Below are 7,930 nucleotides of genomic sequence, written 5' to 3' on the forward strand. Positions count from 1 at the left end.
AAAACTATTCAAGTATATTTATTTTAATCATTTATATAGCGCCATTAATTCCACATCTCTTTACAGACATCATTATCACTGTCCTCATTGGGTCTCACAATCTAGACTCCCTATCAGTATGTCTTTGGAGTGTGGGAGGAAGCCCATGCAAACATTGGGAGAACATACAAACTCATTGCAGATGTTGTCCTTGGTAGAATTTGAACCCAGGACCCCAGCGCTGCAAAGTAAGACCATGCCCCACTATCGGTATTTGATCAGTATTTTTTCTCAAGAATGGGTGATAAATGCAGAATTGGTGCACTTGTTTATATTATACCTTTTCTCTGATTGTTCCTCACCTTGTTTTGGCTCCCACTCCTGAGAAAAAATACTGACCAAATACTGATAGTGGGGCCGTGGCCTAACAGTGCTAAAGACTGAGCCACCATGCTACACCAACATCTAAAAGATGTAATGTGCGCATACAGTACCCATACCCTGGGCCTAATTCAGACATCAGGATTTTTTTCCTATGTAAAAAAAAATACATCTGAATGAGGTCTAAAAAGGGGAAGAATTGTGTAGCTATTGGCAGTGAAAACCCAGTCTTAGGCCACGGTCCCACTATCAGTATTTGGTCAGTATTTGGTCAGTATTTTTTCTCAGGAGTGGGAGCCAAAACCAGGTCAGGAACAATCAGACGAAAGGTTTAATAGAACCAAGTCACCAATTTTGCATTTGTCACCTACTCCTGGGTTTGGCTCCCATTCCTGAGAAAAAATACTGACCAAATACTGATAGTGGGGCCGTGGCCTTTAGGCCGGAGTCACACTACTTTATAACACAGCCGAGTGCTATGTGATAAAATATCACATAGCACTCGGCCCAGTGTTATTCTATGGGGCAGCTCAGATCACCGTTTATTTTCTCAGTCATATTCGGCGTGCATGTAAAATTGCAGTATGATGAGATTGTACCCGTGTATCGTGCGAGACTCTCGAATGCAAACCTATGGGTGCGAGAAAAAATTGGACGGTACACGGAGCATCTGTATAGCGTGCGCCAAATACACACACAACTCCCTGAAGCCAAGAAATTGCAGAAGCCAAGAACAGGAAGCTTGTCATGCAAATTGTCCTGGCAACCTATAAAAAAACCTGAACATGCCTCCACGGATACCTGCAACATGGCCAGACATATCAATGTCGAAATGTTGATTGTCCTGGTGCAGGAGAAGCCAGAAATCTGGGACCCTCGTGATGCCAACTATGCGGACTGCAATGAAAAGGATGCAGCTTGGAGACGCATATGCTGCCAGATGTACCCCAGTTATGAGGAAAGTACACGAGAGGTGAAGCAGGAAATTAATAAGTGCAAAACATTTATATACTGCATTTGTGTCTGTAGATCTACATAATGTGTAAATTCATTTGTGAACATGATATTATTGTCAATATCTGTCAGTTTGCTAATCCACTTGGCAAACTGTACGCATGTTGACAATGTAATCTATCAATCAACACCCAAGCAAGGTGTTCACACTTTTTCATGGAGTTTTTTCGCAGTGGCTGATGTGACAAGACGGTGGTGCAGCTGCCATGATCAATACTGCCGTGAGCTGCACCATTGTGCCAGGAGTGGTGCAGCAGCCTCAAGAAAGCGGAAGTACATTTATTTTGACCTATTGAATTTTCTAGCTCCCATTCTAGAACTCTGACAGAAAGTGCATGCTTGTTTTCGATCTTCAAATGTGTAAATAAGATTGTAAATTTTAATTTTTTATAACAAAATCAGAACTGAATCCAACCTATGAGAAAGGGTGACAGCATAGGATTCTGAGGCGATCTTGGACCCTTTTGGAGAAGTCGAAGAGGAGGTTGGACCTTCTTCTGCCCCATCAGCGCCAGAACGACCAACACCACCTTCGGCAGGACATGGGCCCAACCCAGATGAGGATGACCGAGGACGTAGCAGTAGTCCTACACTCTCCCTGGATATGTCACCACAGGCTGCAGCCATCCCACGCCGTGCCGGCCGCAGGAGGGCACTCCTTACTACCGGTAACAGACACCAAGTAGAAATTAGTGTTTTACAATTCCTAGAGCGCACTGTTAACAATGATGGGGAGGAGGCCTATGCGCGGAGCCTGGATCGGTATTTGCGCCCAATTCCCCGAAATGTGAGTCTGCATACCAGATGTGTAGTGCAGATTGTAATAGATTCCTGCACCACACCTAACAATCCAAGGCTCGTTTTCAACTTCCTTGAGAAATGGCAGATATCCACTAACAACCACCTACACATGCCTGGAAGCAGGGATGAAGAGCCCATAATCTTCCCTGAACCACCTCTGCCACGGATCCCATCACGTCAACCACAACAAAGACCTTTCCAACAGCTCCAACCACAACCACCACAACCTTAGTTTCAAAATCCAGCTGCACCTTCCCAATATGGCCACTTGAACATACCCACTATAGGAGAGTGGTCTCAACATGGGTATGGTCAACATGGCCATTCTGGGGGGTTTATCCAAATGCCAAACCAAATTCAGCATGAGTTTGCCTACCCTTACCTAAGTGGCCAATACCATGTTCCACAACAGGGCCACAAATAATCACTCCCTTGTCCCGTAATCCAGCCTCATCCACCTTCCAGGGGCCAAATAATCCACTACGCCAAACTCAACAAACAAATCATGCTGGACCTTCGCCCTCATCACCACCTTCATACGAAAATTTGTAATAAATAGGGTATTCAGGACTAATATCCTTTTTTTTTTTTTTTTTTTCATGTTTACATTTTTGTATAGGCAAATTTGGCATATGCTGAAAATATACTTCTTTTGAGCCAAATAACTCTTGTTTGTAATAAAGTTATTTGTTATATTTGTGAGTGTTGTCATTTTTAATATATACTGTGTACCTCAGATCTAGAAGGTATACTTTGTACCATAAACAGGCATCATACATTCTTTACATGAACATTTTATTTACAAAATAAAGGAAACACATAGACACAGCATAGTCTTGCCAAGGAGTAGATCCCTGTGATTCTGCAAAATAATTTATAAATATGTCCCGAACTTTAAGACCAGAGGGCTGACGACATGGATTGGCAACATGTGTTGTAAGTCTGCCATTAATCCGATATTCTCCATCATTTGGTAAACATTCATGGATCCTAGTGAAATTGTGAAGGATGACACAGGCCTTAATCACTCGAATCACATTAGCTTCACTTAATTGGATGGCCGACATCATGACCCTCCATTTTGCACAGAGGATACCAAAGGATCATTCCACGAATCGCCTTGCGTGTGATAGGCGATAATTAAAAATTCTCCGCCGGTGGTCCAGGGCTCTCCGTGGATATGGCCTCATTACATTGCGGGTCAATTGAAATGCCTCATCTCCAACCATTACATAAGGAACTGCTTCCAAATGTGAACTGGGTTGAACCCGTGGGGGTGGGATACACAAATCATTAGTTCGCATCCACCGACCCATGATGGAAGAATTGAAGATTCTGGAGCCTCCAGTTCTTCCATAAGCCCCAATATCGACAAGTATAAACCTGTATATGCTATCAACCAAGGCCAATAGCACAACAGAAAAAAAAAGTTTATAATTATAATATTGGGACCCTGAGTTACGAACGCAGACGTGCTTGCCATCCGGGTCATTCCATGTCAAGTGATCCAAATCTGAATATTTGTTTTACCCAATTTCTTTGGATTTTTCTTCTTTGATTTTTTTTGAAGTGCTAATTTAGAGAATTATAAAAAAAAAGTTTTTAATTTTTATCTTCATTAGTAAATTTTTTTATAGATTTCTAAAGTTTTGAAAAAGTCTGAAATTTGGGCTTGTAAAATAGAAATAAGATAAATGTTTGTTGATTTTTTTTGAGGAGTCCAATTCAAAATTTTGATGCGCAATTTTGAAAAAACAATATGTTATAAAATTTTCAAAAAAGGCATATGTGTTACTTGAGTTCTTGGTTACATTTGTACAAGGATTCAAGTTGGGCTCTCATTGGAATCATATATTTAAGAGTGATTTTCTAAATACAGTCTCATCCTAATCATATGTTTGATACTAAAGTAAACGTAGCGATATTAAATATTTAAATATGTGTGTATCATTTTTTTTTTTTTATTACGACACTAGACATGTCCTTTTTCAAGTTTTTAAACAGAGTACAGTAGTTAAATCATCAAGCTTTAAAATAAAACAAAATGAACCATTAATAGTAAGTCTTTAAACTGAGCTTTTCTCATCAATTTGTCCCTTCTACTGGGTGAAATGTAGTTTTGCCCACAATCTCTTACTAACAATGGCCGTTTCCTTTTGTGTCAGTATGTATGGCTGTTATGGGGTTTGGGTCCACCTGAGTTATATCTGATTTTTGTTTACTTTTAAAGTCTGGTTTTCTTGGATACACAAAGGATGGGGATGGACCAGAAGGTGCAAAAAAGTCATTTCTTCTTCTTCATTATCATTATCTTTGGAGAGTCCATTAGCCACCAGTGCCGATCATACTCGCAGGTCACTTAACTAGTTATGTCATCCATTGCTAATCTTGTGCCATCTTCAATCAGTTCATGGACTTCACTGTCATTGCTGAATGAAAAAATCCTTGTTTTTATTTCTGTTTCACTCAATGGAATGACAGTGTGGTATTGCTGCGTCCCTCCACCCTCCCAATATCTAAAAAAACATAAGTTTTTATGTGGAAAACATAGATCCTACACTTTTAGAGCACAGGCTGAACAGATCTCAATTCAAGATTTTTGCACCGACACTGCCTATATAGGGTTTTTATTTGTTTTTGTTTTTCTTAAAGTATGATCCCATTGAGAGCCCAACTTGAAGTTTGGTACAGATGTGGCTAGGAGCATATGAGGCATATGTGAATTTTTTGCAAATTTAATATCACATTGATTTTTTTCAGAAATGCATTTTTAAATTTTGCGTTTGATTCCACATGGGTAAAATATTAATAAAGATACTCTTGTGACAGATCTGTTGAAAGCCTGATCTGTTCTGAGGTGAATGGTGTTTTTCCCATTTCTCTATCTTGTTTCTTGCCTGAGTTATGAGGAGAAACATAGTGAAAATGGCCAGCACATCCAAACTAATGTAAACAGGAGCCAACGAAAAAAAAAGGTCAAAGTTGCCTCCTAAATTGCTAAGAGTAATTGCTCTACGACATTGAAACTGCATTGCTGCTATAGAAACATAAGAAAGTGCTACAAAATGTACAAATGAAATATTTAAAAAAAATTCTGTAATATTAATATGAAAAATTACAGTAAAGGAAGGTACTTAGCGCATAGATTGGCCAATATATGTGTGCCCAACAGCCAGCAGGCGCTAAGTACCTTACTTTACTGTAATTTTTCAAATGAATATTACAGAAAAAATGTTTGAAATATTTCATGTGTACATTTTGTAGCACTTTCTTATTTTTCTATAGCAGCAATGCAGTTTCAATGTCTTAGAGCAATCACTCTTACCAATTTATAAGTTATGAGGAGAAACGTAAAGGGATGCAACATAGAAATTCACATTTTTTCACCACTTTGAAAATGAATTAAAAAAAAACCCTAAAATTTATAGAATTTTTTTTCACATTTTGCATCCTCTATTACAGTATTACCAAAGAACAAATTCTCAAAAGAATTAAAAATATAGTGGTAATATTCATTGGTTCACTTGACATGGAATGACCCAGCCAGGGAGCCAATGCAGTTGGGGAACTGGCAAGTTTGCTCAAACCCATGGGCTATCCGCAGCCAGTCTTCTTGTTTGGGCTTGGGCATAACTGAATTCTGAAGGTGGGACCAGATTTCTGTACATGTTGAACGTACAATGCCTGAGATGGTAGGTTTCCCAATAAGAAACTCAAGATGAAGTGCTGCATAGGAGACGCCGGTGGATAGGAACCTAAAATAGAATTACAAGCTATAAGTGCCAATATGTATTAAAAAAAATACTTGCTACACATTTGAAAATCAGATTATTAAAAAATATAGCGTATGATTTTTTTTTAAAAAAACAACAGTTCTAACAAATAACAATATAAATAACATCTGCACACATAACATTAACAGTGCTGTCCAACATAAAAGTAATGGACAATATGTCTGTACCATGAAAATAATGGAAAGTTGTGTGCCATGAAATAAACACACATTCACAACATGATGAAATTTACATAGCTAATATGAAAAATTTTCATCTATCAAATTTAAGCAGAATAACAACATAACCACTTGGTTAACAATAGACATCACTAATACATGCTGAGGAATACTACAGTTTGAATGACATCACAGAGTGATAATGACCAAAATAAATACATTTTTTTTAAATAAAGATGGAATGAACATTCACACAAGATTTTCTAACAACATATGGCCGGAACGTGTTTAAAAATATTCATATACAACAATTTTTGAATGAAAAATGTAAGTAAAAGACGCTCCTCTGGCAAAATACAGTAGCACATCTTTGTGTCCTTCAATGTTAGCCCAGGTCACACTGCCTCCAAAAGTATATCAAAAGTGGAGCTGTCCATCCGACAGTAGCCATAAAACTTGTCAGGATGGCTGCATAGAGCACCATAGAAATGGTGGAAATGTCCTTTAGTGACCCGTCGCCTCTAAAGCGGATGAACCCACATTCATCTCCGCCTCCTCGGATCAACAATAACTGGGTAAGGCTCCCCAAGACGTTGAGAGAAGACCCAATGTAAAAGAACCCGCTCAGTTGTCTTTAAGGTAAGCCTGTCATACATGTTTTTAGCAAACCAGGACAACAAAAACACCAGCAGGGGTATATTCTAAAGATTTATGGACAAATGTATGGCCTTGTTGATTAGGTTTTTATAAGTTTCAGACCATTGAAGCTGTTAATTTAATTAGACGTTACATTGGAAAGATGTGGGAAATGTAAGGCCGTACGGATTTCATACGGATGTCATACAGGTGTCATATGGATACATAGGTGAGAAAATATCTCATCATAGCATTACAATCGCATTACACACGGATTACCATACAGACAACACTCGTGCGACTCTCAGCACTGAGAATCGGAACGATTTTTTATATGTTTAGTGTGACTCCGGCCTAACAGATTGATACAAAATACTTACCAAACCCATTGGTTTTTGGATCGGCTGGAAAAACTCATTTATTAGGGGAAATGCCAGCGCACTATGCTCTGATTTTATGAAACTGCCAACTGGATAGCAGAAATTACCCGTCTTCTAATTACAAAGCAGAATAAGGTTAGCACACAGGCCATTCAGAAGCAGGTACTGTAAGAATATGTTCACTTTTCCATTTTGACATTCTGTTTGTCTATTCAATTTAGAAAACAAATGGAACTACTGTATGTCAAAAGGGATAACTGATGCAAACAGAAGCACAGGGTCCACATTGATTATTATGGGGTCTATCTGGGTTCAGTTATGTGTCTGTTTTTAAAACAAACCAAGTAGAACTTTTTCTTCAATTCAAAACATTGATACATAACGGAACACAGACGGACCCCATAGTAATCAATGGGAACCCTATGTTTCCGTTGGCATCAGTTATGCAACGGATCCATTTTTTACATTAATGTAATTTGAACATAACCTAAACAGTACACTGCATAAAATCTGCACTAATGGATATTTAATAAGTAACCTACATACGTATTTCTTTCTCTCTAATTATTCCTGGATTTATTCATTATTTATTATTAATAAAGCATTGCCGATGTTGCACATTTTTTTGACACAGTGTGTGTTTACATAAGGAACCAGCATGCAATTTTCGTGAAATATGAGACGTGGTCGCTGAGCTTCACAGTGATGTGGATCTGGTGTCTAGATTACATTTCTTGCTTCTTCTTTCTTTGATCTTCTAACTGCATCTGTTTGCATTGGTTGACAT

General features: G+C 38.4%; 1 pseudogene; it reads right to left on the reverse strand.

Annotated features, from left to right (window-relative positions):
• Nucleotides 1-2,957: 2,957 nt before the first annotated feature.
• LOC141264662 (uncharacterized) lies at nucleotides 2,958-6,783 on the reverse strand (annotated as a pseudogene).
• Nucleotides 6,784-7,930: the final 1,147 nt, after the last annotated feature.

The sequence above is a fragment of the Phyllobates terribilis genome, unplaced genomic scaffold (assembly GCF_046119375.1).
Source record: "Phyllobates terribilis strain yellow unplaced genomic scaffold, ASM4611937v1 Scaffold_4__5_contigs__length_816908805, whole genome shotgun sequence".
In the NCBI taxonomy this organism is placed as follows: domain Eukaryota; kingdom Metazoa; phylum Chordata; class Amphibia; order Anura; family Dendrobatidae; genus Phyllobates; species Phyllobates terribilis.